Source organism: Chiloscyllium punctatum, chromosome 15, assembly GCF_047496795.1.
Source record: "Chiloscyllium punctatum isolate Juve2018m chromosome 15, sChiPun1.3, whole genome shotgun sequence".
In the NCBI taxonomy this organism is placed as follows: Eukaryota; Metazoa; Chordata; class Chondrichthyes; order Orectolobiformes; family Hemiscylliidae; genus Chiloscyllium; species Chiloscyllium punctatum.
This window is the reverse complement of record NC_092753.1, coordinates 93515995-93542160: the sequence shown is the minus strand read 5'-3', so window position 1 is coordinate 93542160 and position 26166 is coordinate 93515995. Positions and strand designations below refer to the sequence as shown.

Genomic DNA, 26166 nt, shown 5'->3' with positions numbered 1-26166 from the left:
GAAGTAATTGGCCTTGGGTAAAGGAGAAAACTTCATCCCCTCTTGTTTTCAAAGATAGAAATGGGGTAACTAGAGTAAGACATACTGGCAGTAGCAACATCTAAAAGGAGAGATATTACATGAGAGGTTGTAGAGGTCTATAGATACAGCAATGTTTTATCAAGCTATTTTACAAAGATTTCACATTAGTTTCTACCTGGATTATAATATATATGGGAGAGGGTTACAGGCAGAAATTTAATTGAGGGATTTGGTGGGTATATATATAGAATAACATGGCCGCATGTGCATTCCCCAGGAATGTGTCTAGGACCAGCCACTTTTCTTGATTTATATTAACGATGTGGCTTTATAGGTCACAATGTCAAAATTTGCAGGTGAAACAAAACTTGTGAACTGTGAAAGGAAGAACAATAGTCTTCAGTAGGACACAGGCAGGCTTGTGGAGCAGATGAATATCTTGCAGGTGAACTGTAATGCAGCGGAGTGTGAAGTGATTCATTTAAAAGAACCAGGAAAGGAAGTGTGCAAAAAGATGCACTTCTAAAGGGGGTGTAGGGGATATGGGGGCAGATAAACACAGTTCGATGAGGGTGACAGGGCAGATTGAGAAAGTAATTAATAAGTCATTAACAAGATTCCTGAACTTTATAAATAAGGCCCAGAGTACAAAAGCAAGGAAATGACTTTCTTTTATTAATTTATGAAATGTAGGTATTGCCCATCTCTAGTTGCCCCTGAGAAGGTTGCAATGAGCAGCCTTTAACCATTATCAAACACTGGTTTTTGTTTCAGCTAGAGATTTTTAACAAGTTCTGGACTCTACACATTATGGAGCGTGTGGCAGCATTGGAAAGAATGCAGAAAGGATTAATAATTGTTGTTTTGGCACTGTCGTAGAGATAGATAGGAAATATTGGAGTTATTCTCCTTAGCGAAGAGAAGGTTGAGAGGAGATCTGATGGAGATGCTCATCATCGCGAGGTGGATGGAGAGAGGTTTCCAGAGTAGACAGGTCAGGTATTAAAGGACACAAGTTTAACAGGACCAAAAGTGTCATTATTGAGGGAGTGAGTGGTTAGGATCTCCAATGTCGCTGTGTGAGAGTGTGGAGGAGGCAGGGTGGATCCTAAGTTTCAAAAAGGAATTGGATGAGCATCTGAATGGTAAAGGTTCATGTGGCCAAGAGGCAAGGCTTTTTTTCTACACTCTAACCATTCGCTGATATACAGGCTAGAATATAATTGGGGAATCAATATATAGAGCAATGAATACTCGAGAGTGAGTTACAGACTGACATCTAATTAAGGGAGAGTTGGGAGGTTAACATGTAGAATAACATATACCCAGGAGTAAGTTTACAGACTAAATTATAACTGGTGCTTGCGTCAGTAGCTGAATGATTGAGGAGAGTTCAAACTAATTGAACCTTGCCTTGGTTCCTTTATTCATTCAGTGGGTGAAGGTTTCACTGGCTAGGCCAGTGTTTATTGCCCATCCCTAATTGGCCAGAGGGCAGTTACATTCCAATTTCATTACCATGGTGGGATTCGAACCCAGGTCCCCAGAACATTATCTGGGTCTACAGTCCAGTGATAGTACCGCAAGACTATCGCCTCCCCACAGCCTCTTGGCTGATCCTTGTTCTCTGCACAGCTTCAATGGACAATGTCATGACTTCTGATTTCACTGTTTCAGGGGAAACTGTCACATGACTCTCCAGATACTGATAAAGGAAGACTAAACATCTACTTCCCTTTCTATATAACACAGATAGAGCTCCGTCTACAGAATTCACACTCAAATGACAAATGCTGGAATTGGACATCAGAATCAAGGTAGTACATGTTTTATTATTTATTCCTCATGAGCAGTGATTGAGTGGTCCCTCGGATCCCACACTGGTCTGCTGAGATAGTCCTCAGAGTAAGCTCACCACAGATCAGGGGGACTTCTGGGGTTGATAAGTGCTAAAGCCACTGATCTCATCTGGTACTGGTTCTGTTGAATCAAAATTACTCTGTTCATTGTAAAAGAATTTATTATCAATGGTTTATTACCATTGTAGTTGGGATGGTGATGTGGGGGGTGGTGAAGGGACAGTGTGGTGAACTTGGGGACCACCTTTCATCTCTCAGAAAATGTAACAGCTTATCTCCTAGACTTTTAGAGGGATGTATGAAAGTACATCCATGTTCCTTCGTACCCATCTCTTGATAAGAAAGAATAAGGAGCATCAGGGGTTGAGGGGTGACCTTATCGAGGTTTATAAAATCACAAGGGGCGTGTATAAGGCGAATAACCAAGATCTTCTCCCCAGGATAGGGGAGTCCAGAACTAAAAGGCATAGGTTTAAGGTGAGAGGGGAAAGATTTAAAAGGCACCTAACGGGCAACTTTTTAACACAGAGTGGTGCATGTATACAACATTTAAGAGGCATCAGGATGGGTATGCGAATAGGAAAGGTTTAGAGAGATACGGGTCGAATGCTGGTAAATGGGACAAGATCAGTTTAGGATATCTGGTCGCATGGACGAGTTGGACCGAAGGGTCTGTTTCTGTGCTGTACATCCCTATGACTCTGTTGCAAGACAGCATATAGACTCAAACTCTGAGCCATATCATTCAGGGCAGATAGGAAGGAAACACTCCTGCAAATAAGGAATGGCAGAAACTTCCTCCCAAACAGGTGGTTTGTGAGACCGGAGAAGGCTGAGGAAGACTCTTAATCTTGGGCAGTGGGGTTCCTGGGTGAGCAGCAATGAAGATGTTGAAAGCAATTCCCTCCCCCTCAAAGAAATTAAACCATTTCATTTGATCAAGTACCAAAAGCCCTCAGAGATGGTCCAAATAAACATACTTCACTGGCCATAAGGCCATGATGCAAGAGCAGAATTAGGTCATTCAGCCCATCCAGTCTGTCCCCCATTCAATCATGACTGGTACGTTTCTGAACCCCCATTCTCCTGCCTTGTCCCCATTCAACCAAAGATGAGGAATGGGATCCTAGTAATGTCACAAGATGCAGATTCATTTGTGAGATTTGCAAAGGAGACTAAATAATGATCTGAAGGAGAGCAGGCCTTGGGACTAGATGAGTTGTAGATTGAGGGAGCCAGTGTGGACTTGATGGGCCAAATGCCCTCCTCCTGTGTCACAATCATATTCTGATAATCGATATCAGAAGAGGGTCTGAAACAGCTGGCTGTTCTGCACTCAGTGTGTTGTCCTTCAAGAATGGAGCCTGCCCCATTTTGAGACCACCTCCACCCTGTTTGAGACCAGACAAGGTCACTGAGTATCCACTCCTCTGACTCCTAAATGGGCACCTCGTCCTATCTGCGCCTTTGCACCTCGTTCGATTATCCGGGCAGTGAGAGTGTCTACGTGTATATTTGTAGTTATTGTCCCTGGGCCTAATCCTTTCTTTGAACCCGATGTCTGCCCGAGTCTGATTTTCCCAGCCAACAATAATAAGCAGAAATTGTACAAGTAGGACTTCTGAGCCTGCCTGACTCAGTCCACTTGGGACCTGTCAGCTACAAAGTCTAAGAGTTACCAAATAATGTTCAAAGCTGTTCTTGCTTTTCTTGGCTGGCAGCAGTCGCCATAGCAACTGTTGCCATGGCAGGTTGTGTCAGACATAGCAAACTGTGCCAGACATGACAGACTGTGATCGATAGCAAGCTTCCCACTGTTATAACACATGTCATGAACTGCAGTTCAATTGTCCACCCAGATTAGCTTGCAATCTTATTTTCCCCTTCAAGAATTTATCCAATTCCCTTTTGAAAGTTATACAACTAAGTCTCTTTCCGTTCAGGCACATGTTACAGATCGTAATGTCTTGCTACTGAACGTGTGACGCCGAGTCAATTCTTTACTCACTGGCCGAATGGCCACCCATCTGGTCACGGTCTGATGATCCAGAGAGATTGAGGAGAAATTAGATCAGTTAGAGCAACAGTTGCTGGAGTTTAGAAGAGCAAGGTGGGGGGGATCTGGTAGAAACCTCTAAAATTTGAACAGGACTAGACAGGGTAAATGTAGGAAGGATGTTACAAATGAGCAGGGAGTCCAGAGTCGAGGGATGCAGGGCAAACCATTTAGGACAGAAATGAGAAGAAATTTCTTCACCCAGAGAGTAGTGGAGTTCTCTACCACAGGAAAATGGTCAGGGCCAAAATATTGTATTATTTTAAGAAAGAGTTGGGTAATGTGCTTGGGGCTAAAGGGATTAAAGGATATGGGGGGCTGGGTGGGGGATGGGGAGAGCAGGATATTGATTTCGACGATCAGCCATGATCATAATGAAAAGTGGAATAGGCTGGAATCGTCTGCTCCTGATCCTGTTTTCTACGTTTCTATGGCACCATTTCTCAGCTGGTTGTGTGACCTCCATTTAGCTCTTTTCCTTTCCCACATCGTTTCGGTCACTAGGTGCAAGCAGTCAGTGTTGTGCACAAGATGGCCACCAGGCCCCACACTGACTTCCCTGCCACAGTGAAACACCAAGGTAAAAACAATAACTGCAGATGCTGGAAACCAAATTCTGGATTAGTGGTGCTGGAAGAGCACAGCAGTTCAGGCAGCATCCAACGAGCAGCGAAATCGACGTTTCAGGCAAAAGCCCTTCATCAGGAATAAAGGCCGTGAGCCTGAAGCGTGGAGAGATAAGCTAGAGGAGGGTGGGGGGTGGGGAGAGAGTAGCATAGAGTACAATGGGTGAGTGGGGGAGGAGAGAAGGTGATAGGTCAGGGAGGGGAGGGTGGAGTGGATAGCTGGAAAAGGAGCTAGGCAGGTGAGCTAGGCAGGTCGGCACTGTTCCCTTGACTTGTCCGACCTTTTGCCTGAAACGTCGATTTCGCTGCTCGTTGGATGCTGCCTGAACTGCAGTGCTCTTCCAGCACTACTAATCCAGAACAGTGAAACACCAGCTGAGGCCTGGATTCTTCCCTTCCCAGACAGCCTCGGACACTGAACTCGGTCACCTGCAATCAGGATCGACAGAGAACCACCCTGATCGCCTTGCCTGCCCACAAACATTGATGGCAATGCCTCACCTCCTACAGTTCTTGTCTCAGGACCGTCCCCATCCTTGGACTGTACAGCAATGGACCTCTGAGCTTGGATGCCCTCCATGGTGGCATGCTGCAGAGTAATAGGAACCGTTCCTCCAGTTTGATACTGAACGGCCTAGATTTCAGCTGCTTCTGAGCTCCACCCTACTCACGGCATATTATCATGGGCAGAGATGCTGGTTAGGCCTCAGTTGGGGTGATCAGGGCATACCTCAGGGATGACTGGTAACAGATATGAGCTTCTACAACTAGCTGAAAGAGGCTGTGAAGAGGGATAGATACATAGATGGGGCAAAAATCTTCTCACTGGCATATAGATGTTGAATTATGCCTATTGGCCCATCACGTCTGCCCAACCGTTAGATCACGAGTGTTATGTTTCTCAACCCCATTCTCCTGCCCTCACCCCTTAACACTTATCTCCTTACTAATCACAAATTTATCAATCTCTATCTTAAGATACACTCAATAACTTGGCCTCCACAGCCCTCTGCAGCAACGAGTTCCACAGATTCACCACCCTCTGGCTGAAGAAATTCCTCACCATCTTGGTTCTAAAGAGTCATCCCTTCACTTTGAGGCTGTGCCCTCGAGTCCTAGCCTTTCCTGCTAATGAAAACATCTTCTCCACATCCACTCTATCCAGGCCTCCAGTATTCTGTAAGTTTCAATCAGCAGCCCCTCCTTCTAAACTCCATTGAGCATAGACCCAGAGTCCTGAACCTGTCCTCATATGACAAACCCTTCATCCCCGGGATCATTCTTGTAAACCTCTTCTGGGTCCCCTCCAATGCCAGCACGCTCTTCCTTAGACATGAGCGTCAAAATTCGCTCACAATATTCCAAATGTGGTCTGACAAGAGCCTTCTACAGCCTCAACAGTGCATCCCTGCCCTTGTATTCCAGCCCTCTCAAAATGAATGCTAACATTGCATTTGCCTTTCTAACTGCCTATTGAATCTGCAGGGAAAGTGAGGAGTGCAGATGCTGGAGATCAGAGTCAAGAGTGTGGTGCTGGAAAAGCACAGCTGGTCAGGCTGAATCTGCAATTTGACCTTAAGAGAATTCTGAACAAGGACTCCCAAGTCCCTTTGTGTTTCAGATTTCCTAAGTATTTTTCCCATTTAGAAACTAGTCTACACCTCTATTCTTCCTACCAAAGTGTATAACCTCACACTTCCCCATGTTTTGTTCCGTCTGCCACTTCTTTGCCCATTCTTCGAGACTTTCAAGTCCTTCTGCAGCTTCTCTGCCTCCTCAACACTACCTGTCCCTCCCCTTATCTTTGCGTCAGCTGCAAACTTAGCAACGGTGCTGTCATTCTCAGTTCCTTCTTCCTCCCAATGCAGAAGTGTTGGTAACCATGGGGGAGGCATGACTTAAGGTAACAGGATGATGAGAATTTTCTCAAAATAGCAAATTACTTTGGTTTGGATTGCACTGCCTCCTCCTGAATATCATCTGCATTTCCTTCCAGGATTTGGGTAAGGTGCACTGATAGCAACTCTGTGGCCTGAAATCATAGAATGAATAAATTTTGCATCTTTTCTGTATTCTATCCAAAGTCTTTACAAAGTACAGAGTTGAGGACACGAAGGTCCAGCTGAGATTCAGCATCTTCTTACTTCTATACTCTACGGCCTTAGTGATAAAGCCCAGGATTGTCTTACGTTTTAATAACAGCTCACCTTCAGTGATCTCTGCGCAGGTGGAGCCAGGTTTCTCTGCCCTGCACCCCTTTTAGAGTTGTGCCCTTTAATTTGTATTGTCCATCCGTATTCTTCTTACCAAAATGTATCACGTCACAATTCCCTGCATTGATTTCCATCTACCACCTGTCTGCCCATTCCTCCAGTGTATCATCATCCTTTCGGAGTTCCAAACGATCCTCTTCACCGTTATCAAGGCTAGAAGCAAAGAGGTCCTTCTGCAGCTGAACAGGGCCCTGGTGAGACTGCACCTGGAATATTGTGTTCAGTTTTGGTCTCCAAATTTGAGGAAAGATGTTCTGGCTATTGAGGGAGTGCAGCGTAGGTTCATGAGGTCAATTCTCGGAATGGCGGGACTATCTTACGCTGAAAGATTGGAGCCACTGGGTTTGTATACCCTTGAGTTTAGAAGACTGAGAGGGGATCTGATTGAAACGTATAAGATTATTAAAGGATTGGACACTCTGGAGGCAGGAAGCATGTTTCCGCTGATGGGTGAGTCCTGAACCAGAGGACACAGTTTAAAAATAAGGGGTAGGCCACTTAGAACAGAGTTGAGGAGAAACTTCTTCACCCAGAGAGTGGTGGCTGTGTGGAATGCTGTGCCCCAGAATGCAGTGGAGGCCAAGTCTCTGGATACTTTCAAGAAAGAGTTGGATAGAGCTCTTAAGGATAGTGGAATCAAGGGTTATGGGGATAAGGCAGGAACAGGATACTGATTGAGGATGATCAGCCATGATCATAATGAGTGGTGGTAGCTCGAAGGGCAGAATGGCCTACTCCTGCACCTATTATCTATTGTCTATTCCAAGTTTCATACCATTTGCAAGTTTTAAAATGGTGCCCTGTACTCTTAGGTCTAAGTTAGTAATATTTCTCAGGAAAAACAAAGTTCCATTGGCCTGGAGAACTCAGCAGTAAACCTTCTTCCAGTCCAAAAAAACCATCCATTACTCTGTGATTCCTGTCAACTTGATCAGCCAATGTTATATTCATGTTGCTGTTATTCCATGGCCTGTAACTTTGCTGACATGTCTGTTGCGTGACACCGTATCAAATTGCTTTTGGAAACAGACACATTTTTATCAATAAATTTTCTGCGGGTAGACTCATCTGAACTTGGCCAATCCTGGGTGCAGCTTGGGTCGCCTTATTCAGGCACTTGGAGTTTGCCCTGCAAGCTGCATTTTTCTGTGGCTACCCAGTGCTTATGTCTCAATGTCTGATGTATAAGAAGGATTCACAGCTGATGAATTTGATTTGATTTTTGTTGGGCAATCAGGTGCAAAGAGCAACGGAAAGCACCAAAACTTCCCGACGACCACATTGAGGCCAAGGTAGTCACATTAACCCTTTCTTAGTGACTGACACAGACTCCAGCTGCAGTATTGTGTCCAGTTCTGGGCACTGCACTTGAGGAAGGATGACAAGTCTTTGGAGAGGGTGCACAGGGGATTTACCAGGATGGTGCCACAGCTGAAGGATTTTCAGTTGGTGGAGACATTAGAGAAGCTGGAAATTTTCATCTGACAGTGCAGTAGGTCAATTGGAAAGTAACTGGTTATGCTGAAAACTCTAAAACGTTTTGAGAGACCAAGTAGAGTGAGAAACTGTTTATTTAGAGTCATAGAGATGTACGGCATGGAAACAGACCCTTTGATCCAACCCGTCCATGCCAACCAGATATCCCAACCCAATCTATTCCCACCTGTCAGCACCTGGCCCATATCCCTCCAAATCCCTCCTATTCATATACCCATCTAAATGCCTTTTAAATTATTGCTTATATGGTCAGGAACCAAAGGACCTAGGTTTTAAACACAATAGCAACAACATGTTATATCTATATAGCATCTTTAATGCAATAACTTATCCTAACGCTCTTCAAGGGAGCAATATAAACTAAGGCACAAAATATGCCATATAAGGTAATATCATATCTGATGATCGAAAGAGAATTGGTTTTAAGGAATGTCATAAAGAAGGAAAGCGAGGTAGAGAGAGAAAGGTCATTGGCCAAGCAGCCAAGGGGGAGATGAGAAGAATTGTTTTACTCAGTACGTTACTCTGATCTGGAATGCCCAGCCTGGAAGTTAGATTAGATTCCCTACAGTGTGGAAACAGGCCATTTAGCCCAACAAGTCCACACCTACCCTTCAAAGAGTAACCCACCCAGACTCATTCCCCTACCTTTGCCCCTGACTAATGCACCTAACACCATGGGCAATTTATCATGACCAATCACCTGATTTGCACATCTTTGGACTGTGGGAAGAAACCAGAGCACCCCGAAAGAAATCCACATAGACAGGGGGGGAATGTGCAAATTCCACATAGACAGTGGATTCTTGAGGCTGGAATCAAACCCAGGTCCCTGGCACTGTGAGGCAGCAATGCTGCCCAGGGTGGCGGAAACAGATTAAAAAACCAACTTGCAAAGGAGAATTGGGGACAACTGAATAATTATTGAATAAATATGGGATCATTGGAATAGTTTACAGGACAACAAAGAAGGAGGAGAGTGGCAGTGGGACAAATTGAGTATACTTTTCAAAGAGCTGGAATAATTACAAATGGATGAATGACTTCTTGTATTTTGTGACGGTACAATAATCTGTTATTGGCTCAGTAATAAATGTTTGCCACCATATTATGAGCACACACTTCTTCAGGAACTAAGGTGGGGTGCTTTATATACACGTGAACAGGCAGACACAAAGTCCTCAGTTTAACATCTTATTCAAAATGCAGTGGTCTCTCAATATTTTACTAAAATATCAGCTCAGATTTTGGACTTAAATTGGAAGAGGGGCTCCAGATCACAAGGTTCAGATTTGGGGATGAGAGGGACCCAGTGTTTGTTGCTGCCATGTACAAATAGAGTGAGCCCCCTCAATCAAACATCTCACTGGGGGAGGAGATGACGGTGATGCGTTTGGCAAGACAGAATGCAGAGTGATTGTTTACAGTGAGCTATAATCTGTGCTCCATGCTGTAGGGGCAATGGTTTAAATCCCATTGTGGCAGCTAGTGGGACTTCAATTTTGATAGTGTAATTTGGAAATAAAATCTAATCTCAGTGACAATAAGATTAGCATCGTTGTCGTAATACCATCTGGTTCACCGATTTTCTCCAAGGAAGGAACTGCCAACATGTGATTCCAGATTAAGGACAGACAACATGTGCCAGCCTTACTAGGAATGCATTCCTGCCCCAAATGTAATCAAGGCAGGAAGACCGTGGGGTCCCCACTTGCTGTGTTCTAGCCTAGTTGAGTAACCACCCGGTCTACAGATTAATCCTTTGAATCAGATTGATTAAACAAAATAGATCTCTTTGTACTCTCTCTTTTGGAAGTTCTTCCAGTCTTTGGGACCACCTTTCTGTAAGAGATTGAGGATCATTTTATTCACTTGTGACTAACCTGCTTTCTCTTCGAGAATATTCCTGCCTTCATTCAGTCTCAAGTTCTGTGTAATGACCCATGTGGGGACTTTTAAAATAGACTATTTGCTCTTTGGACAAAAGTGAGTACTGCAGATGCTGGAAACCAGAGTTTAGATCAGAGTGGTGCTGGAAAAGCACAACAGGTCTGACAGCATCAGAGGAGCAGGAAAATCGACATTTTGGGCAAAAGCCCTTCATCAGGAATCATCTCCTCAGATGCTGCCTGACCTGCTGTGCTTTTCCAGCACCACTCTGATCTAAACTCTATTTGCTCTTTGGGGCATAAGAAGACTCTGTGCTTGTTGTTTGAGGGACTGTAAGAGCAAACCTGCCTCTATCTCACTGGCTGACACAGTAACATTAATCCACACTTTGGGTAGGCATGCACCCAACCAGCTAGGCTCGATTTGGGAAGGTGGGACGATGGGAGAGTAAGATCTAGATCATTCAGAATAGTGTGAGGAGGAACTGCTTCACACAAGAGGACTGTGGAAATTTGGAACCGTATAAGTTAGTCAATGATGTCAAAAGTGTGATTCATTGATTTTTAGCAGTTCTGGCTATTGAGAGGTAGGAAGGTAAGTCCGGTGGATGGAGTTAGAGGACAAGAGGAGCTATGCTCAAACTGAATGGCAATACAGGCACAAGATCCTATATTTGAAGACCCCTGCCTATTCTTAAAGAGAGATTCATGGTAAAAACAATGACTGCAGATGCTGGAAACCAGATTCTGGATTAGTGGTGCTGGAAGAGCACAGCAGTTCAGGCAGCATCCGAGGAGCAGTAAAATCAACGTTTTGGGCAAAAGCCCTTCATCAGGAATAAAAGCGGAGAGCCCAAAGCGTAGAGACTGTCCCCATGACCTGTCCTACCTGCCTATTTTCTTTTCCACCTATCCACTCCACCGTCCTCCCTGACCTATCACCTTCATCCCCTCCTCCACTCACCTATTGTACTCTATGCCACTTTCTCCCCACCCCCACCCTCCTCTAGTTTATCTCTCCACGCTTCAGACTCTCTGTCTTTATTCCTGATGAAGGGCTTTTGCCCGAAACGTCGATTTTACTGCTCCTCGGATGCTGCCTGAACTGCTGTGCTCTTCCAGCACCACTAATCCAGAGATTCATGGTGGCAATGTAAATGGATGCTGGCATGCATCAATAGGACAGAATGCAGAGTGAATCTTTACAGTGGAAATGAAACTGCGGGACATACACTGTAGCTGAATATATGTGTTCACTGGACCTTAACTAATGTAATCTGCTTGATGTCTGAGTTTGTCAGTGGGTTGACTTGGATATTTCAATAAAGCTTTGTGTTGTTTCGCTTCTCTTTCTCTCTCTCTCCATCTTGTCACCGGAATCATAAGGACTGAAATCCCCAGCAACGTCATCTTGTCATCATCAGATGCTGCCAGTCGCCATAAACCCGTAGATCCGATCTTGTGGTCAAGTCTACTACGCAAGCTCGCTTCTATGGGTCTGTGGCAATGTGGTCTTATAGCTGCCGTGGTCCTGGTAGACCCTTCCTGATTAAAACACACTCAGCGAAGATCTCAAGTCCTTTTCTAACTTAATTATGCTTTGATGTTTCTGACTGCTGTCCATGATTCATTCTACTAATACATTTTCCATTCCAATGTACATTGCTTTTTTGCCTGCAAAATCCACTGTCTTTCTTTCTCCCAACGCATGCCGTGTCAGTTACAATTTTCCTGTTGGCAATCAGAACTGTTGTCCCCACTTCCAAGAGGTGAAATAGCAGAAAGCATTTGAGGGGCTAAGTGGCCTATTCTTATGGTTCCCAGTGTTTATCTGTCCTTCTGTCTTGCTTTGAACTATGTGGGCAATGGATGGAAAATTAAGATTAGAGTACTAATTGCAATGTTTGATGTAGCAGGTAGAGAGAGCCTATTCATTCTGGTGGAAGAGCCCAGCATAATGGGGAGCATAACTTCAAGATTAAAACCAGGCTGTTCAAGATAATGTCAGGAAGCGATAGATGATGGTGATCTGGAACAAGCAACATCAAAATGTTGCTGAGGGTCAGGGTCAATTGCAGATTGCATTTTCTATTAAATCAAAATTGTATCAAGATTTACAGGACCTATGCGATTAAATGAAGTTAAGATAGAGATCAGCTTTGAATGGCAGAATAGGACAGAGGGGCCAAATGGCCTTCACCTATTCCGAAGAAGAATGTGACCCTGCGATGCAGTATGATGCTGTCAAAGAACAAAGAACAAAGCTGTCGTTCAGCTGTTATAGTTTATACCTCCTCCAAACTTTCTTTTTGTTACCCATTATTACCCTGCTTCTCCTTTCACCATCAGTCCATTTGTCATGTAACCTCTCCTACCTTCCACCCAATCCACAGACTTTTCCCTGCATTTGCTGGTGACCTGTCACATCCTAAACATTTCCCACTTCTGACAAACGGTCATTGAGCTAAAGTGTTAACTCTGTTTCTCTCTCCACAGATGCTGCAAGACCTCCTAGGTATTTCTAGCATTTGCTTGTTTTTTGTTATTCCAGATTCCTAGCGTCTGCAGTATTTTGCATTTGTTGAATTAGGAAAATGGTTTGGATTATGTAGATAACTCAAAGCTCAAAACACAGAAACAGGCCATTTGGCCCAACTAATTCTCACCAATGTTTAAGGAGACTGCTCCCTTCTTTTCGTCTACTCCTGTTGACTTACTTCTCAATTCCTTTCTCACCCACGCTTATCCAACGTCTGTGTTCGACCGATCTCTAGAACAGAGATACTGTTGTTCAAGGTGTATGAGACCCTGAAACACATCTTTGATATATTTCCACACTTTTGCTCGTATCCCCATCACTCCCATCAAGTCCATGGCCACTCACGAGTGCATTATTAAGTAAGAAATATCAGGACATTTAGGAACTCATCAGGCAGAGTCAACATCGTTTCATGAAAGGGAAATCTCATTTCATGGATTTGTTAGAGTTCTTTGAGGATGTAACAAGCTAAAGGGGAACCAAGAAAATGCAGTGTATTTTATAAGATGCTACAGAAAAGGTTGCCGCACAAAGTGAGTGCTCATGGTGCGGGGGCTGTGACATATGAACATGAATAGAAGGTTGGCTGACAAATAAGAAACAGGTAGTCATAGTAAATGGAGTGTTTTCAAGTAAACAAATTAAAACTTATTTAGTCCCACAGGTATCATTGCAGGCCCTCAACTACTTATGACCAATGTTAATGACTTTGGCGAAAGGACCAACGACCGTGTGGTCAATGTTGCTAATTTTACAAAGATAGCCTGTTGGCTAGCTCAGTTGCATGGACAGCTGGTGGTGCTCCAGAGTGACGCCAACTGCAAAGGTTCAAATCCTGTACCAGCTGAGGCTACCATAAAGGTTTCTCCTTCTCACCCTCTCCCCTCACCTTAGATGTGATGACCCTCAGGTTAAACGATCACTCCTCTCATGGGAGAGCAGCCCTAAGGTTTGGTAAGACAATGGCACTTTACTGTTTCACAAAGGTAGGTAAGATTTGGGAGGGCAGGAAGATGGGAGAGTAGGAGCTAGCTCATTCAATGTAGTGTCAGGTGGAACTACTTCACACAAAACGACTGTGAAAATTTGGAACTGTCTCCCCCAAAACACTTATGAACAGGGTGCAATCAGCCTGCAAAGGAGTATTGATAGTTTGGAAGGTGGAGTACATTTTGGGATCATGTGAGAATGTCCACTTGGGCAGAACAAATGCAAAAGCAGCATATTAATTAGATGGAGAGACTGCAGAATGCCCCCGTATAAATGGATCTGGATATCTTCATATATATTTCGCACACAAAGTTCGTATGCAGGTACAGCAAATGATTGAGAAGGCAAGTGGAATGTTGGCCTTGATTGTAAAGGGATAGTCATTGGTGTTTCAAAGAAAGAGAGTAACAATTATTGGTTAAAAAGTTTCTGAAGGGCTGCAAAAAATTGGTGCAAAGAAGATGTTGCCTGTCTTTGGGTAAGCTACAACTAGGAGACACTGTTTGTAAAGGAGGGATCTTCCATTTAAGCCAGGGGTGAGGAGTAATTGCTTCTCTCAAAGAGAGGCATTAACGTTTGGAGCTCTGTTCACCAGAGAGCCGTGAAGGCTGGGTCATTGAATATATTCAAGACCGGGTTTGACAAAGATTTGATTGACAAGAGAGCTAAGGGTTGTGGGGTTGGGCAGACAGGAAAGTGGAGTTGAGACGCCAAGTGAATCATCCATGATCATCTTGATTGGCAGAGCCAGTTTGATGGGTCAATTGGCCTTCTCCTGTTCCCATTTCTTATGAGGGAGGATTTATGTTTTGAAGAAATGAAGAAACGATATGTGATGTTGATTTGGAAACATTTGCTTGCCTCCGGGTTGAGGTAGTAGGTTGTATAGTTTAGAATTACACCACGGGAGTTAACTGTACAATCTCCTAGCTTTCCCCGGAGCATGCACGATCCATCGAGGACACAACGCTGCAACTGCCCAAGACAGACATTTTGACTTTCACAGAGAAAAAAAATTAACAAACCTTTTGGCATGCAAATATAAAGATATAAAGGCTGACCTCTCTCAGATTATGGACACCTTCCAGGGCTTTGGCATGAAGGAAATTTTCCAAATTTGGTCTGTGCTAAGATGGATGGCAAAAGTTACCCAAATCTGAGCTACCAGCCTTGAAATCTTCAAAGGCCGGTTGAGGTGATAAGGTCAATAATGCTAATTTTTCACACAATCTCTCACCTTTCTCATAATGCTGCCATGACATATACCCTGGTGATGTGCAATCTATCCATAAAGTCAACTGATCTTTCTTCTACCCATCCCATATAACCACCTCAGCTGTCGGGAATGATGGGATGGATAGGAGTTTGTGAAAACATTGGATGAAAGACTCCTGAAGATCAGTCAAACAGCGAATTTTCCATCTCCAATATTATTAATGATTAATAAATGCAAATTGCTCAAAAGGAATCTATTTATAGTTTGCTTTTGATGCTCCCAGGGATTTATTTTGCTCCTGTTTTGCTCTCAGCTGTGTCCTGGAGATTAATTTTCAATTGCTGGAGACTCTAGGGCAATCCTGAACAATTAGCAACTCGTTGGCAGCAGCAAAAACAAAATGAAGAGGTAAGGGACATATAATCCAATCTGGGTTTAGTTAAATCTGCTACATCTCCATTTTCTCCTGTCTTGTCCTGACAGAGACTTGGGTTCAATACTTCATGTGATAGGTGACCCAATGTAAATGATGTCATCTTGCCAATCTTCAGGTATGAGCCTAGGTAGTAATCTATTTGACCATAAAGAGCATAATCCTCAATCTGGCCTGTAGATAAATACAGCGGGATCATTAGTAAGTGGTTCCCTTTTCTTGAGCCAGCACTGTGATGGTTCCAACAACACGAGGACCACAGCTGTTCAAGAAGCCAGCTATTTATTACCTTCTCTCAGGCACTCAGGGATGAGCAATGCAGGCTTAGTTTTCTTTGCAGCTCACGGTGGCTTCATAGTGGTAATCCAGAACCCCTGGCAAATGACCAGGAGAAATGGGTTCCATTCCCACCACGGCAGATTGTGAAACATGAATGCAGTAAAAAATATCTAGGATTTTAAAAAAGAGATGGTGGTAGCCATTATCAATTAGTTCACTAATGTTCTCCAGGGAAAGAAATGTGCCATCCTTATCTGGTCTGCCCTACATGGGGCTGCAGGTTGATTTCCTGTAAACTGTCCCTAGGCAATTAGGGCTGGATAATCATTGCTGGCAAAGCCAGCAACTTAAATGAAAAGCAAGCAATTGGTACAAATCTAGATCAACAGAACTTGGGCACAAAATCCAAACTGAAACATTTTGTGTAGTACTCAGGGTGTGCTCCCCAGGCTGGGTGCTGTGTTTCAGATGAAACCAAAGTCTGTGTCTGCCTTGCTTTAGTCATTTACGCTAAAGATCACACAACATAAGGTTAGTCAAACAGGTTTATTTGGAAGTGCTATCTTTTGGAGCACTGCTCCTTCTTCAGGTAACTAGGATGATGAAGGAGCAGTGCTGAAAATGTGTTGCTGGAAAAGCGCAGCAGGTCAGGCAGCATCCCAGGAACAGGAGAATCAATGTTTCAGGCATAAGCCCTTCTTCAGGAAACTTCCAAATAAACCTGTTTGACCAAAACCTGATGGTGTGTGATTTTTAACTCTGTGCACCCTAGTCCAACACCAGTACCTCCACACCCTCGTCACTTATGTCATTTCTAGCTGTGAGAGCATGCTATGTAAAACTTGGTGTTTCCCAGCACAATAGTGACTGCACTTCAGAAGTAGTTTTTTTTTACACTAAAATGTATTGGGACCCCCTGAACAATAAGGTGTTTTGGAACTTCCTAACGTCATGCAAGGTGTTTTTGAAATGCAGGCTTAATGCAGCAAGAGTCACTGGGTGTGATTTTCTGAAACTAACTCCCATCACCTAACAAGGCGGGAGAGAGATTTTCCACAGAATGTTTACTTTGTCGGCCCTGGATTGATTTCTGCGGTTTTCTTTTGTCTCTCCCAGAGGTTACCGAGCTGTAGGTTGGCATGCAGCTGAGTGTGGATGAGGAAGAGGCAGGGAATGAGAGGTATTCAGTTATGATGCTTCAGCCATCTGAATTGTGGGGCAGAGGTGAGGTAAGAATGACAGCCCTTGACACTAAGGCTGCACTTGACCGAGTGTGGCATCAAGGAGCCCTAGCGAAACCAGAATCAGTGGGAAACTCTCCATTGGTTGGGGACAATCTTAGTACATACAGAGATGTTTGTTGAAGATCAGTCATCTCAACTCCAGGTCATGTCTGCAGGAGTTCCTGAGAGTTGTGTCCTTGGCCTAACCATCTTCAGCTGCTTCATCAAAGACTTTTCCTCTGTCTTAAGGTCAGAATTGGGGATGTTCGCTGATGATTGCACAACATTCAGCACCATTCACGACTCCTCAGATGTTGTAGCAGTCCGTAGCCAAGTTCAGCAAGACCTGTACAATGTCCAGACTTGGGCTGACAAATAGCAAGTCCCATTCATGCAACACAAATGCCCGATAATGACTATCTCCAAGAAGAGTGAGAATCTAACCAACACCCCTTGGTATTCAATGGCATTACCATCGCTGAATTTTCCACTGTCCATTGCTTGACTACAAACTGAACTACAGATTAGTTCATATATTAGTAAATATATAATAGCTATATAATTACAGTGCCAACAAGAACAGGTCAGAGGCTAGGGATACAGCAGCAATTAACTCACCTCCTGACTCCCCAAAGCCTGTTCAGCATCAACAAGGCACAAGTCAGGAGTGTGATGGAATATTCCCCACTTGCTTGGATGCAGTTACAACAACACTCGAGCTCAGCACCATTAGGGCAAAGTAACTGCTTGATGGCATTACACACACAAGTATCCACTCCCTCCACCACCGACAGTCAGTAGCAGCGGTCTGTACTACCTACAAGATGTACTGCGGAAATTTGCCAAAGATTCTTAAATAGCACCTACCAAACCAAACTCCAGTTCCATCCAGAAGGACAGGGTGGCAGATACCACCTGCAAGTTCCTCTCCAAGCCACTTGCCATCCTGACTTGGAAATATATTGTTCCTTCAGTGTCGCTGGATCAAAATCCAGAAACAGCCTCCCTAACAACATTGTGGGCCTGCTACACCCACATAAATGGCAGCGATTCAAGAAGGCAGCTCACCACCACCTTATCATGGGCAATTAGAAGTGTACAGTGATTGCTGTACCAGCCAGCTATGCCCACAGCCTGTGAATGAATAATTAAAAAGAAGGACCAACTCATCATGTTGGTTTGGGATTTGTTATTTTGATATTGGTCAAGGAGCAGGAATCAAATCTCATACTTCCCCCGGATCCTTACATTTGTTCCCTCCCCTGTGCCCCAACCCAAGTTAAGCTTCAGCCTGAAGTTTACAGCAGACCAAAAGGGGAAGCTCATCAGAAGAAACTGAAGTATCTGAGACTGGAGGTAAGATGAGGCCATTCATTCACAGATGAGTTGGCAGATGCCACAGAGTTTATAACACGTGGTCTTGGTGAGGATATGAGATCGGAGAAACAGTGATCAGAGTCATTGGCACAAAGTGATCCCTACATTCCCCGCCCCCGTGACAAAGTTGAGAAAAGGCTGCAATGGGAATTACTGAACTGGCTAATGTGACAAATAGGCAAAGGGTCAGCTGCTTGTTTCAGGCCAGTGTTCTCTTTTGTCTGGCATAAAGTTTCGGACTATATGTCAATGCTGACACAATGATACTGAAGTCAGTTATTAATTCTGTTGGCAGAATCTGGCACTGGCCATGTTGCAATCCTTTTCATCTGGATTGTGAGACTCTCCACTTATTCTGATCATTGCAAACACAGCAAACCCACAACCCATTGAGTTTGGAGCCACGTATAACTCTGATCCCACACTCATCTACACACTATTTGGAGCCAGCCTAACGGGCATTGGGCTGATGGAATGCTTTGATAATGGCTCCCTTTTTTTGTTTCCTTTGAATACCCCACTGCAACCTATATGCCATTGCAGGAATGTAAGAGAAAAAGCAACTGGTGTCTTTCCAGATTATTGCTAGGCCAATCATCTTGACAAAACACTTCTTCACCATCACTCCACCAACTCCAATCCCATAATATCATAAGACCATAAGATACAGGAGCATAATTTAGCTGTTCGGGTCCATCAACATCGTGGAAGAAGAAAAGTAAAGACCAAATGGAAATTACTCTCAGGAAACAGTCCAGTAGTTCACAGTGTTGTTTATTATTCTTTCATGGTGTTGGTAACACTTAATGCCCTTCCCCAAATTGCCCTTGAAGTTGAGCAGGTTGCAAGGCCATTTCAGAGTGCAGTTAAGTGTCAGTTGAATTGCTGTGGGTCTGGAGTCACATATAGGCCGGACCAGCTAAAGACAGCAGATTTTCTTCCCAAAATGACAAACAGACATGTTTCTGGGTCAATCAGCAATTGTTTCTTGGCCACTGTTAGATGAGCTTTTAATTTCAGAATTATTATCAAATGTAAATTCTACTAGTTGCCATGGTAGGATTTCAATCTATATCTTCAGAATATTACACTCTGGATTACAAGCCCACTGGCATTGCCACTGCACCACCATCTAAGTCAGCAGTAAGATACTTACCTACTAGGTAATGTCATTGCTGGTTGAATTGCTATGTTATGGCAGTTATTACATAGAATAGACCTCTCAGAAGTAGGGCACAGCTGACCAATGCCCACTTTGAATCTATAGCATTTCTATATTCCCATCTTTCCTTTCGTAAGCCTGAATTCTTCCTTGGGGGATCTTAGCCTCCATCTCTGGAAAAGTCTCCTCTGACTTTTAATTCTAATGCATCAATTATTTTGCGACAAGTGCAAACGAGAGACAGAGGCAGACAGAGAGAGAGAGAGAGAGAGAGACAGGAGGAGGACATGGAGACAGTTAGAGCATCGGTGGGAGTGAAGGTAAGTGCCCTGGGGGGGGAGGAGGTGGGAAGCAGGGGTCACTGTCAATGAAAACCTGAGAGTAGAGGCACAGATAGGGGTAGTTGAAACAGTGGAACAGGAAGCAGAGTTTGAAAAGGCTGATGATAAAGACATCAGTATGAAGCTAATTGGTAGGTAATGGGGGTAAGTTGTATTTTCCCCCCACTCCCACCCCACCCCACTTTAAAGGTGCACTGAGGAAAGGTAAGAGTTATAGCTTCTTGTTTCAAAAAAAAAACTTTTTTTCTTGCCTTAAATTTGGTTAGGAAATGATTTAACTAAAGGTATGGTGGGGAGATCGGTTCCATGTGTTACACATTACGTGGGAGGTTTTGCACGCCTGCACAATCAGATCATGATTCACACAGGTACTAACAACATAATAGAGAGAGGGATGAGGTCCTGCACTGAGAATTTAGGGAGGCAGATTAAAGACCAAGACATCAAAGGTTTTAATCATTGGATTACTCCTGGTGCTCCGTGCTAACGAGTATAGGAATAGGTGGATCGAACAGATGAATATGTGGCTGAAGTGTTGGTGTGGGAGGAGAGAGTTTTAGATTCCTACATCACTGGGTCTGTTTGTGGACAAGCTGTACCTGTGCGAGTCCACAGATTGTACTTGAACCAGAAAGGTGGGAGATGGGGAGGGGGGGGGGTGCATTGTGGGACTTTTCCTTGTACAGTAAGTGAGGGTTTAAATTATTTTCGCAGGTGAATGAGATACAAAGAGAAAGTACATTATGGGGTATTATATAAGGAAGATAAACCAAGTCACTTTGGAAGCTGAGCATGGCAAGGCTGTTTGGCATTTATTTTAATACAAGGAGACTTATGATGAAGGCAGATGAGTGAAGGAGTTGATTGACTCATGGAGATGTGATGTAAGTTCTCTCATAGAGACATGTTTGAGAGAGGACGGGACTGGCAACTCAATATTTCAGGGTGTAGAATCTTTAAGCAACTTGGAGGGCAGAAGAGGAGGTTATCAATCTGAGAATCAAGTATTGCAGTTGGGAAGGATGATATCTCCACCAACAAGGCCATATGGGTGGAAAAGGAATGCAGTAACATCACTGGGAATTAATTATAGGTGTTTAATCTGTCAAAGAGAAATAGAAGGGCAGATATGTGCACAAATCTCAGAGAGATGTAAAAATAACAGGATAATAATAGGGATTTCAACTTCTCCGATATTAAATTAGGTAGACAGCGTGTGAAAGGCTTAGAGGGAGTGATCTCTATCCATTGAAGTTTAGAAATATGAGATGTATTATTTTGAAGATCCTGAGGGGACTTGGCAAGATGGCTGCTGAAAGGATGTTCCCTTTTACTGGAAGGGTCTATAACTAAGGGACACAATTTAAAAGGAAGGTGTCTCCCTTTAAGACAAAGATGGCAAGAAATATTTACCTTCAAATGGTCACCAGTCTCTGCAACGCTCTCTTTCCCCGACAGCAGTCAAGGTGGGACTGTTGACTGTTTGGAGGCTGAGTTGGAGATTCTTGATTGCCATTGGAGTCAAAGGTTGTTGGGCTAGACAGGAAAGTAGAGTTGAGGCCACAACTGGACCAGACATGATCATATCAAATGGCAGAGCTCATTTCTCAACAGGCTAAATGGCCTGCTGTTGCTCCTGCTCCAAATGCCCTCAATGGAAACAAATAAAATCATTATGTAGTTACTTAAATTTCCAAAACCATCCATGTATTGAAAACTATTTTGCGGTCAATCATTTATGCAAATAAAAGATGGAGCAGCCGTAATCCATAATCAGATAAGACTGCTCAGCTGTTTATCCAGACTAAGAGGGACCCTCATAGTTAGTGACACTGAACAAGCTCTCCACTGGTACCTCAGTATTGTGCTCCAGACCTAGAGAATAATTCACTGGGACTTTGTATCTGAAAATCTAAGACCAATTTCAGTTGCACTAAGTTTTCCAGACATTGTATCAAATCATTAGTAAATCAGGAGTATTCTGATCTGAAAGGGTCAGGCACTTGTTCAAGTGATTTTTAATTTATTGGTTTCAAAATATTGATATCTGTGAATTCAATATGGCTGTGTCCCATTCCCAGGGCCAGAGCTCGGTGAATTTAGGCTAAATACTTATAAAACGTGAGTGGCAGTATTGTGTACATTTTCACACACTGCACTTTAGGAAGGACACTCATCGTATTGAAGAGGGTGCGGAGATTTATTAGACTGGCGGCGGGTATCAGAAACATCAGTTAAGTGGAGAGACTGGAGATACTGGGATTTCTCTCCTTCAAAAAATCTAAGGGGAGATTAAATTGCAGAGGGCTTTGACAGAGTAAATAAGAGAAGCTGTTTTCATTTGGAGCATTGGTAACCAGATGACAGAGATTTAAGATAATTGGCAAAAGAACCAGAAGGGTAAAAGAGACATTTTTCTTTGAGCTCAGAGTTGTTGTGATCAGTTACTTCAAGAGTATTGAAAACAGATTCAATGTTAATGCTCAGGAGAGAATTGGATATATACACAGGAAGGAAAACTATGGGAGAGGATTGAGATTCACTGGCTATGTCTTTCACAGGGCTCGTACCAACAAGATAGGCTGGCTCGTCTCCTCCGTGCCACTTCGTTCTATCTGCATGCGCTTAGCTTTCAAAATAAACACTTCAAGGAGAAAGATGTGGGTATAGGGTGCACTTTTATAAATAATGGGCTTGAAAGCGTCTGATTTAGTGGCATTTCTTTGAGCTGTGAGACTGGGCTTCGCTCACTCTTTTGCCATTGCACGATGGAGCTGAGCGTGTTTCTGCCAGACCGTTTCTATGGGAGCCATGATTTCAGACCAGCTTCAAGAGCCAACTTGGAACCAGAGGATCTTGAAAAACAACTCAGGATCCCAAATCTTGCCAACTCCTCTTGCTGGAAGTACTCTTGGTGTTTTTAATCACATAACCTCCTGCCTCTAACTAACCCACCTTCCAAATGGCCTTTCAGCCAATCTTGAATCTTGAAGAAATTGACAAATGAAAGGAAATCAATGTTTTTTTTGTAATGTTTCTGTGATTCTCTTTCCTCACTGGAGTTAAATTGTCAGGCATGGAGTCTCCAGACCAATCTTGGAGTGTAGCAACTGTTGTAGGGCTGGTCAGTGGTGTGAGATTAATTAATTGACTTGCTTCTATCAGATGTGATCAACAATTCTGCATGATTTAGGATATTCTAAACTATAGTCAAGTTATTTTGTCACAGGTACTGCTCAGAGTGATCTTGGACAGTACCAATTTTGGTGGCTCTGACTCAATAGATTTTTTTTTTCATAGCACGTAGACATTACCACAAAGCTAGCTTTTGTTGTCCATCCTTAATTGTCCTTGAACTGAGTAACATGCTAGGACATTTCAGAGGGTATCTAAGTGTCAATCACATTGACGTAGGTCTGGTGTCACGAGTGGGCCAGATCAAGCAAAGAGCAGATTTTCTTCCTGAAAGTACATTTGCAAACCAGATGGGGTTAATACCACTGATGATAGCTTCATAGTTAGCCCTACTGAGACTACCTTTCAATACCCAATTTTATTAATTGAATTGGAATTCCACTAGCTGTGTTAATGGGATTTGAACTGATGAGCATTTGTCCCAGAGCATTAACATGGGCCTCTAGATTACCTGTCCATTGACAATACTGCTGTTCTACAATTTCTGTCACATGTTCTATATAAGTTGCCGAAAGCACAATTTTAAGAATTTTGTTTTCCCAGCACTGTAGATTCTCTCTGTGTGGACACACATAAGATTTCCAGGCAAGAAAGATAGGAAGTGAGCTAATGTTGCCAATTCTGGTTGGACATATTCTGGAGGTCTGTGCACTGATCTGCTGCCATTAAAATCAGCTTTCCCATTCCTGCACCGAGTCCATCTTTCGCTGTACACTGCCATCCCACATCCTGCAATCTTTGTTAACTGATTGGATGAATCCTCTTTCCTCACCAGTGTAACTGACAAATAAATGCCTTTTTTCTGGAAAAAGACATAACTTTATAATGACTCATGTGACATTTCTAAGAGCTTTGCTTTCAGGATGTCTCTAGGATTAACCTTCAATGGCTTGAGATTCTGGGAAAATCCTACAATTCTGAAAACACTTGCCTGAAACTCATTTAAAATTAAATGCAGTAGGGATCACTGCTGCTGCTACTTGTGTGTCTCCTACCAGGAGATCTTCCATCATAGAATGTCACATTCATCTGTCCTGCAGCATCCTCACACATTCACAATAGCTTATCCGATCACTCTGTGATGTCCTTCATCCAAAGATACTTTGGTCAACCGATCTTCCTGCTGACCCCCACTTTGCCCTTGGAAGGGGATCTCTTCCAACACTGACCCCAATAGCCAAAATGCTGCCAATTTTTTAGGATGTCACCTTTTAGGAATTAATTTTTTGCTTTTATAATTTCAATAGGTCTACATTTCTCTGATGGTCTTTATACTTAGTATTCACATTTCAAAGGCTTCCATTTTATTCTGTTGATATTATTATCCAGTTGCAAAGGTGTACAGAAAAGTGCATGAGTGTAGCATGTTGTGTTTTTCTCTTGCTACAAACTTGACAATCCTTGTATTTAACATTTCATTCGTTTTCACAAAATGCACAAGGGATTAGGGAGTAACTAACTGCTGGCTTGGGCCATTTTTGCTCTACCCCTCTGCATCCCAGACTCATTGATAACTGCTCCTTGATCACAGGCACACTTTGCCTTATTGTGAAACCAGGTCTTCACCGTGGAAAGTGTGAATACACCATGTTACCAGATCAATGTGTCAGAGTAGTTTTTGTTTGTTTGTTGAATGTGCCATTGCTGACAAAGTCAACGTTTGTTACCGATCAATAAATGCCTCAAGATAGTGGTGATGAGCTGCCATCTTGAATTCTTCCAAAGATTCATATAGCCAGACAGGACAGAGAAATTCCCCATAATCAGCTTCCTTTAGAGTTAGTGGTGAAACATATGCTACTGGGGCTGTGTCTTGCTCGCTTCAATGTACCAGTGTGTGTGTTATATGTAAAGAGAGGTGAAGCTGAGATAAACATGAGTTGTAATGAAGCCAAGCTTCTGCAACATCTCTTTTTAACTTTGTCTGCTTTGCAAAATGGGAACTAACTTACCAAGATTTATCATGTAATGCTTAATGTTAACAAACTGTCTAAGAATCAGTTTCGTGGCAAAAGATTGTTGCTATTGCTGTTCACGGGCAGACACTTACACACAATAACATTTCTTGTTTGCAATTTGATTACAAGATGGGAGTGTCAATAGCATTTGGTGCCTATCCCAAATTGACTCCAGAGAAGGTGATGGTGAGCAGCTTTCTTGACCTGCTGTCGTTCATGGATGGAGGGACACCCACAGTGCTGTTAGGAATGTAATTCCAGGATTTTCACCCAGCGATAGTGAAGGATTGATGATGTATTTCCACGTCAGCATGTTGTCCAACACGGACAGGAGCTTGCTCGTGCCAGCACTTCTATTACCTGCAGCCTGATTCCTTCTAGGTATAGGGGTTGTGGTATTGAAGTCACTGTTAAAGAATTCTTGGTGAGTTGGTGCAGTACAAAGATGGTGGCTCACTGCTGCCTCTGTGTGTCAGTATTGGAGGGAGTTAATATTTGAGATGGAGGTAGACGGTGTGGCAGTCAACTGGTTGCTTGGACCTGGGATGGTCAAACATCTTGAATGTTGTTGAGGCTGCACTCAACCAAACAAGTGGGGAATATTTTCCGACTTGAGCTTTGTAGATGGTGCATAGCTTTAGGGATACAGGAGACTTGTTTCTCAGCACAGAATTCTGACCTGATCTTGTAGCCGATATATTTATATGACTTGTGCAGTCCAGTTTCTGGTTAATGGTGATCTCCAGGATGTTGATGATGGGGTGTTCAATCATGGTAGTGCAATTGAATGTCATGGGGCGATAGATCGATTCTCTCATGTTAGAGATTATCATTACCTGACACTTAAAGGACATGAATGTTGTTTGCTAAGCCAGCCCAAGCCTGAAGGTTGTTTATGATTCACTCAGTATTTATGAAGAGTTTTAAATGATGCTGAAAATTGTGCAATCGTCAGAATTCTTTTCTGACTATTTACTGGAAAGAAGTCCATTGCTGAAGCAGCTGAAGATGTTTAGGCCTATGACACCAGTCTGTGGAAGTCCTGTGAATGAGATGATTGACCTCCAAAAACCACTAGGTTTGATTCCAACAGTGAAGAGTTACTAGGACTCTTTGATGCCACAGTTGGTCAAATGCTGCCTTGCTGTCAAGGGCATTCACTTTGACCTCTGCTAAGCTCTGTTGTCCATGTTTGAACATGGCTGTAAGGTGGTCTGGAGCTGAGTTAAACT

At 43.3% G+C, this 26166-nt stretch overlaps 1 long non-coding RNA gene across 25 annotated transcripts in view; it reads left to right on the top strand.

The window, feature by feature from the left end:
* LOC140486508 (uncharacterized) overlaps positions 1-26166 on the top strand; it is a 327762-nt gene that overhangs the window by 256737 nt on the left and 44859 nt on the right. For all 25 annotated transcript variants that reach the window (XR_011962617.1, XR_011962616.1, XR_011962611.1 and 22 more), the window contains one exon: positions 1774-1838. This is a non-coding gene — a long non-coding RNA (uncharacterized lncRNA). The remainder of the gene's footprint in view (positions 1-1773; positions 1839-26166) is intronic.